Below are 8,434 nucleotides of genomic sequence, written 5' to 3' on the forward strand. Positions count from 1 at the left end.
ATTTACATGTTCATTTGTATTTGGGCTTAGCCCACACTCTTATTATTATAAATAGATTACCCTATGTGTATACACAAACACATAAGGGAGATTTCCCCTCATCTCTTTTACTATTTCATATATAGGTTAAAGTTTCAATGGTTTGAGACCTCTTTCTTGGATTTTTTTAGGAGAAAATCTTAGGTGTTGGAAAACAATTTTTCATGTGAAATAAAAACTTCAAGTATTGGAGTACCAATTGTTAGAATATCTATTAAATATAAATAGTTGTTATGTAGGTATCTAATGTCGGTGATTAACAAATGTACTTCTGAGTTGTAAGTATTAAATTCCTGGAGTTGCTAGCATTAATTACTTAGATATTTTTGATGTATTTTTCTTTTATAAATAACAAAGAGAAGATGAAATTCCTTAAGATACTTTTCTCATATTTTCAGTCTTAAGTTAATATAAGAGTGAATCGTTTCCACTTTGCTAATTTTGTGGTTTTTAATATTATTCTTTGTTGTTGATCTGACCCTTTTGTCAATCATTGCTCACTGTCAGTCACGTGTTGTCTGCTAGTCATCAACGTCGTTTGTTGGTAACCTTTTTGTCACTAGAACATCCTTGTCTTTTTCACAACAAAGTTGTATTGTTGTAATTTTTCTTGTTGGTGAATTCTTCCTTAAATATGTATACCTTTTCTCAAAGTGGATATAAACGTCCTCAACGTTCTTTTTGTAAGGTAATTGGCCACACTCAAGATAAATACTTCTCTTTACATGATTTTCCTATCAAGACAACAAAGATCTTCCAATCTAATAAAGTTGAATCACATATTTCTTATTTCAATATTAAGAATATCTAATTTAAAGTCCAACACTAAAGCACAACACTACACTAGTTTGTCAAAATTTTGCATTTTTCAACATTACACTGATGAAGCATCCATACTACAACAAAAAGAACATGGTTAACAAGACTGCACTTCATCATATGGGTTTAAGAAACAGTGAAAATGGTTGGGTATTTAAAGATGAAGTTCTAAATAAGGTAGAAAAAGCTGACCGTGCAACCACTACTGCTGATCCCTTTAGACCATAAAATGAGTTTGAAAAATATATGGTTAGGCAGATGCATACCTTGACAAGCCATCATGCCATTTATCAATCCAGGTTTGACAAGATTGACCAAGAAATAACGGCCATACAACAGAAATTAGGAATACAAAAACTGGATGATAATGATGATGATGATGAATGATGTGGCTTAAAATGAGGATAGTGGAAGTGAAGAAGAAGAGAATGGACATGAGGATCAAGAAGGAGAGGAAATGAAAGAAGATAATGGAGAAGAAGTTGGTGAAGAAGAAGATGGAGGAGATAAAGACGAAGAAGATGACAACTAATCTAACTAGATAGTCTTTTTAAAATTTGTCTTGTTTGGAAATATCTGTAATCCAACCATAAGGCTTTCAGGCTCAAACACTTTAGTAGTATCGTTTTTAGCTAATTATAGGATTATGTCTTTTATTATAAATACTCTATTCTGAACGATGCTTTGAATTTTAATTGCTACTGGTTGATAATATCAATATATATCTTATGTTTGAAGGCTGTGCCAATCTGAATGAATGCTTGATTACATTGATATGTATTTGCTTGAATTCATTGGAATACGTAGTTGGTAGTTGTCTCTGTTTTGGAATAGTAAATCTATACTTAGCACTTGGTACTATGACTCAGTGCTTTTTGTCATTCAATATCCATACATATTAGCATAAATTATTGTACATATTTTGCATTTCAATACTAACAGATAGTATAATTGATTAAAATTTGAGTGAAATAGATTCAGCTATCATTGTTCAGACCTATACTGCATATTTTAACATATTAAACAGATAGCATAATTGATTAAGTGACCATTTATTCAGATTTTAATCTGTTAAATTAATAATATAATCGGTTAGATGACTAAATCTGTTTTTATGCGCATCTAACTGCATTTTTGTTCTGCTGCTGCACAAGTCTAAGTTGTCATTAAGTACATGTTGAGTGTAATTCATATTATATGTTGCATATAGTATAATTGCACATTGAATTCCATTCTACATAGTGTAATATGCATCATTTTGATTCAATTTAAACACTTATAAACTCTGCAGCATAACTCTGATATATATATATATATATATATATATATATATATATATATATATATATATAATATCATGATTTTTGCTGCATAATACATGGTATTTGTGATATGATACTTTATGTTTATATTTGAAAATCATACTTGCTTTAAATTTTGCAAAATGTACTTGACACACTTATTATTTGATATCATTGCATTATCATAATCTAATTTAAGCAATTTCTGCTTTGATACAACTACAATTGCTATGATACATGAATTTATGATAGTTATTTTGAGCTGATCTTGATCTTGACATGATTCATAAATTGCTCACGTCATTATATAGTGCATCTATTCTTTTTGATAGAGGAAGCATCACATACTTCACTTTGTTTTGATGTTCTGCACATGTAAATTCCAATATACTTGAATTGTTCTGCCGTTTCTTTTTTGTTAATGATCAAAGGGGGAGAGTTAATGGGAAACATAGTTTTTGTTGGTCATCATAATAAAAGAGGAAGATTGTTGATAGGGAGAACTTAGCTTCTTTACATATTGGTTTTTAATGATGAATAGGTTAAATGATTGATAATGGTTTTAATCATTCTTGCACAACAAAATGGCATAACAAATGTTTATATCTTTAACATGTTAGAACTAGATTTTTGAATCAATTCATGATGAGTCAATCAAGCCTTAAACAGATCAGAAATCTAGTTTCTGGTATAAATAATCGATTATATAAGTTGTATAATTTGTTAGATTTAGCCAGAATGCTTAGAAAGCTAAATAGGAGCAAATCAGTATGTTATAATAGATTACATAAGTTACATAACCGATTAAAACAGAGAGGAAGCCATAATTTGTTATATAAATAACATAATATGTTAAGAAAGGTAAATGGATGACTAATATGGCTATGTGTCAATATAATCGATTATATAAGTTGGATAATCAATTAAAACTGAAAACATAGTCTAATCCATTACACAGGAAACCTAATCTGTTAAGATTGTTAGAAGAAATAATTATAGGTATAGGAGTTCAAATAATCGATTATATACATGAGATAATCTGTTAAAACTAAGGTGAAATCATAATAGATTACACAAATAATACAATCAATTAAACTGTGTCAGGATTTAAATTTTCTATATAAACCTGACTGGAGACTTGATTCATTAACGTTCTAATTTTCATATACTAATAGATTTTCTGAGTTTTGAATACAAGTGCTCTTAAAGAATAATTCTTGGAGAAATCAAGCCTTATTGGTGATTACACAATAAGATTTCATTAGAGACTAGTTGGACTTCAAAGTTTCTGATTCCATTATATTTTGGGAGTGTGATTTGATCAGGTTCTTCATTAATTTGTGATATTGGATACCTATGCGAGGATAGCCAGGGTTGAGAGTTGGTATTGCTCTTGTGATTTGTAAGAGATTGAGTAATTCATCTCTTGTACTTGTTATTTTGATTTGAGTGATGTGAGGAGTGCAATTGAGAGACTAATAATTGTATTCTTGTAAACTCAAATCTTTATTAGTGGATTCCCTTCAACTAAGGTTGTTGAAGTAGGACTGAATGTAGGCTTGTGATTGCCAAACCAATATAGATTGTTTTTCGCTCTTCTTTATTTAGTTGATTCATATATATTTGATTATTGATTTCAAGATCCAAAACTCATAACGATTTGAAAAATATTTCGAAAAAGGGTTACTCCAATTCAGCCCCTCTTAGATTGAGATATAAGGCCTCTCATTTCTAACAAAAGGGATTAGTAATGCTTAACTTTTCAAGGAATCCTTAATCAGTGGTTGTGAATGATTTATTTTTCTCAATCTTTATGATTTGTTTCTATAGAATCGAGAACCAGAATATCATCTTAGGGTGATCCTTTTTTTTTACGAATGTTCCTATTATACTTGTAGCTTTTAAAGGACGAGAACCAACTATGTAGCATCTACATCGAAAATTCAAATATTGTATATGTCATTAGTTTAATTCTTTATAGGAACCATTTGTAATAATAAACTTAGAAAATGAATATGTTTATCAGCAATTCATTGTTCCTAACTCTTACATATTTATTTATTGTTTCGGTTTGTGGGGTTGAGGCTAACAGTCCTCCAAACTCTGTTCATCCAATTCCTTACCTAGGTCATTGTTCGTCGTTGAATACCCAAAAATCAGACGTCATATGTTAATGAATTCAATAAATATTTGGGTGGGAGGTTGAAAATTTATTCACTTTATTTTAGCGTGAAACCCTCTTCTCCGGTCAAACTTTTCTCGAATGAAGCTTGGCGACCAGCAGATGTAATCTTTTTTCATATTTTCATTTGTTTTGACCGATTGTTTTGGTGTTCTTCTTCATAGGTGCGTTCTGGTTTCTCTCTCACTGGCAACAATACTTTATCCCAACGAACCCACCTTCAAGAAGGTTAGTTTTAGTTTTTGTTTTCAAGAACTTGTTTGTTGTATTGTTGAACTTGTTAAAGTTGTTGAACTTGTTGGTTGTTCATATTACACTACATGTTATACATCCAAGCTTTAGAGTAAAATTGAGAATATACTCAAAACAACTCCAAATGACATGAAAATTTGTTCAAAGCACCAAAATATATGAGAAGCCCCCACAAAAAAGTTTATATGAAAATTCAAAGTCTAAGTATTAAAGTATTTTTGCAAAGTTTGGAAAAAAAGAATTGACGAAAAATAGAAAATGACATTTTTTTAAAATCTAGAAGGAACATCCAACTATGCCAGCTGCCTTATGATTGAAATCTTTTCTACCATAAATTCATATATAATTGTAGTAAATCGGTCAACCAGAGTAAATGTTATGGCTGTTTAAAGATCTATTGCAGTTGATATTTCAAATAATTTTTATACATCATAGAGACCCAAAGTAAGAGCTCCTGGTGTTTTTGCATGAACTAGAGGTTCTAAGGAGTGGTAAAAGAAATCCAACCAAAACCAATAGCCATAGCTATCAAAATCAAAAATCACAAGTTAATACTACTATTGCCATACCTTTTGTGCTTTTACTTATAGTTCATAGTTCATAGTTCATGCTGTATAAAATACCAAAAACTGGATTACATTTGGTGTTTTTCTGTTTTTCAAGTCTTCTAGAATTGTAAAAATAGATCACAATTAAAAAAAAAAACAAAAAAAGTTGATTAATGTCAGACAATGGCAAAATCCGATGTTAATTGACGTCAGAAATATAACAATATCCGACGTTAATTAACGTGAATTTTTTAAATTTGACGTCAATTTAACATCTTCCGATATGATGTCGGTATTTTTTAGACATTAAAGGCCAAAAAACATAGACGTCAAAACCCTTTTTTGCATTAGTGTTGGACACGTACGATCAACCGAATAGGGTACGGATAGTGAAAAAGCAAACCACTGTGTCGGGAGGCAGGGTATTGAACCACGCCAATGCTTCCCCCTTCAGGGACAAAGATAAGGTTCTACACCAAACTGGATTGCTCGCTAATTAGAATGCCATGGTGTTGATGAGCGATCATAGATGCTCGTCATGGTCAATCGACCCATCATACTTCTCGAACATGAAGTACCTGGAAAAACACTAGAAAGGGGTTGAGGTTGAATAGTGTTATAGCAAAACTTTTTACAATGGAGATAATTTAATAGTTATGTCGAGGATTGAAAAGTTTGCGTAAGTTGTTAAACACTCAACTTGTAAGTTCAATTCAAACTATAAGTTCTTTAAGCAAATACTTTTCAAACATTTAGATATGTTTGTTGCATCGTTTTGATAAAACTAGCTCTTAATAGAAAGACATTTGGTGATAAGAGCTTTTGTGGCAGTTAAAGTAATGTGCAACTATAGGATTTGTAAGAGAAGTGTTTAGAAAGAATAAAACAATTATTTTTACACTGGTTCACTCCATTGAGCTATGTCCAGTCTCCTTTAACACCTTAGAGGGTTCCACTATAATCTTCAACAAGATTACAATAGAGTATTCTCACCACTTTTGGTATCCCTAGTCATTCCATGTAACCACCATTATTCTGACTAATACCGAGTTCCATCCACTTCTAGTTGCGCAATATTCTTCACCACTCCTGGTATCCCTAAACACTCCCTGTATCTTCCCGGTACATTTGTCTAGTTGAGTTTCACCCACTTCTTTCCACTAGACAAGCCCTTCTAGCTACCGTTTAACTCCACCAAGTTAAATGTCAGAGCTTCACCCACTCTTGGTTTCCACTAGACAGACTTGTCTAGCTACCATTTAACTCCACAAAGTTAAAAGTAAAGTGTTTAATTCTTTTCAGAATTTACAATCAAAAGATTAGTTACAAGTCCTAAGAGGATAACTCTCGCAGAGGGAATGTGTGCAATACAATTCAATCTAACAGACTCACTAAATATTTCTCTCTTCTCTCTTCTTACAATAGTAAGCTTATATATCAATGAAGCTTAAGAGTGTTTCTTTTCTTGAGCTTTTCTCTCTCAAATATTTTCTTCTAAGTTCACGCGTTTTTGAGCTTTCTCTTGACGTTGTTCTCTTGAGCCTTTTCTTTCTATATGTTACTCTCTTAATTCTCTTTTTGAATAATCTTTTATTTAAAAGCTTCTGAAAAAAAAATCCGTTAGACAGAGCTTTACTTTGACAATTATGTTTGTTAAAGTTAACTTTTGAGAACAAGCTTGTTTTTTCAATACTTTGACAAACGTAGGCAACAAGATTTTTTTGGCATGACTTTCAATAAAGAGAACATTTTATGAATATATTCTTTGTTTCTAACATCCATTTTTGATTTATATAGGATGGAGCATGTGGATGCGTGTAATAGACAATCTACACAAAGTATAGTAGATATGCATTGAGTAGATAAGTCTTTTCTCTTATCACTTTTGTTGTTTTTAAATGTTAAGCATTTACTGACATTTAATGCCTGTTCAGAATAACAAAATGCTTTTTGGTAGGATTTGATCATTTAAATTTTTCACTAAGACTCCAAGCAATTGATGAAGACTTCACCGTTGGATGAAGTAGATTATTTGGCACATGGTATCATCTAGCCTATGTAAACACTTCTTTAAGTTTTTCTCTATTTCATTCAAAGATGTGTTTAGTAAGGTGTCTTTCAACACAAGTTTTGGAAAATCATTTGATACTTTTAGCATGCTTTTCAAAAACGTTGTTTGACACCTTTATCTATCCAAATATATCGAGAGTTCGTTTGATCATCATCTAGCGATGTATAACATTCGTTGCATTTCAACTAGACTTTCATTGACGCATTAATTAAGAAAAATGTTTAATGTTGCGTTTATTCATACCTAGGTGTTTTTACTAAAGCTTTCCTTAAGATGTTTGAACTTTTCAAAGCATTTTCACAAACCTTTTGTATTTTAGTTGTATTGTTATTTTAATGATAACAATGTCATATGCTCATTTTATTTTTGATGTTTTTTAAACTTCAAAACATATGATAACATTAGACAATTAAGTATAGACAATCTTGTCTTAACAAAATATTAGATCCAAACTCCATTTGTCCAACTCTTTGATCATTGTTCGTCTTTCACTTTGTTCGATCATACATATTACCTATAAAAGATACTCTGATACTAAAGTCAATAAAAATTCAACATAAATGTGTATTGAATGAAATTAGCCTACCATAATACTTCAAATCTATATTTATAAATTTTGAAATAAATTTTAAATTAATGTGGACCTAATTACAGCCAAATAGTAATCAGCATACTTTGATTTAAGATAATGATCATCCGTTCTAATTTTTGTTTAAATCTAACCACTTAGTTTGTATTACTCAACTAACCAGTTTCTTAAATGAGAAGTCCAACCCTAGACTGGTAAGACGATCATACAAATTTATATTTTTTTTCCTATATAATTTGTCTCTATTATGAAATATAATGAGTTTATAGTGTGTAGTATATCTTATTATATATATATTTTTAATTTAAATAATTTTTTATATAATATAAATAATTAATGGATTTCATAGTATGAACATCATTTAAATGTCAAAGTTCATAGTGATATTTTAGAAAAAAACTTATTAAAATGTAATATTTATTTTTCATAAAATAAAATAAATGTTACCGTGATTTAGTGAAAAAAACGTTTTATATATTTCAAAAATATTTTGTACATAAGAATATAAGTAAAACTATTGAAAATATGATGTATAATCAATTAGAAAAATAATCTCTAAAAGCAATCCAATCCAATACATACTTGATATAATCTAAAGCCACAAAAGGGGAAGCTATATAGCATCTCGAAAAC

The sequence above is a fragment of the Vigna radiata genome, chromosome 5 (assembly GCF_000741045.1).
Source record: "Vigna radiata var. radiata cultivar VC1973A chromosome 5, Vradiata_ver6, whole genome shotgun sequence".
NCBI classification, from domain to species: Eukaryota; Viridiplantae; Streptophyta; class Magnoliopsida; order Fabales; family Fabaceae; genus Vigna; species Vigna radiata.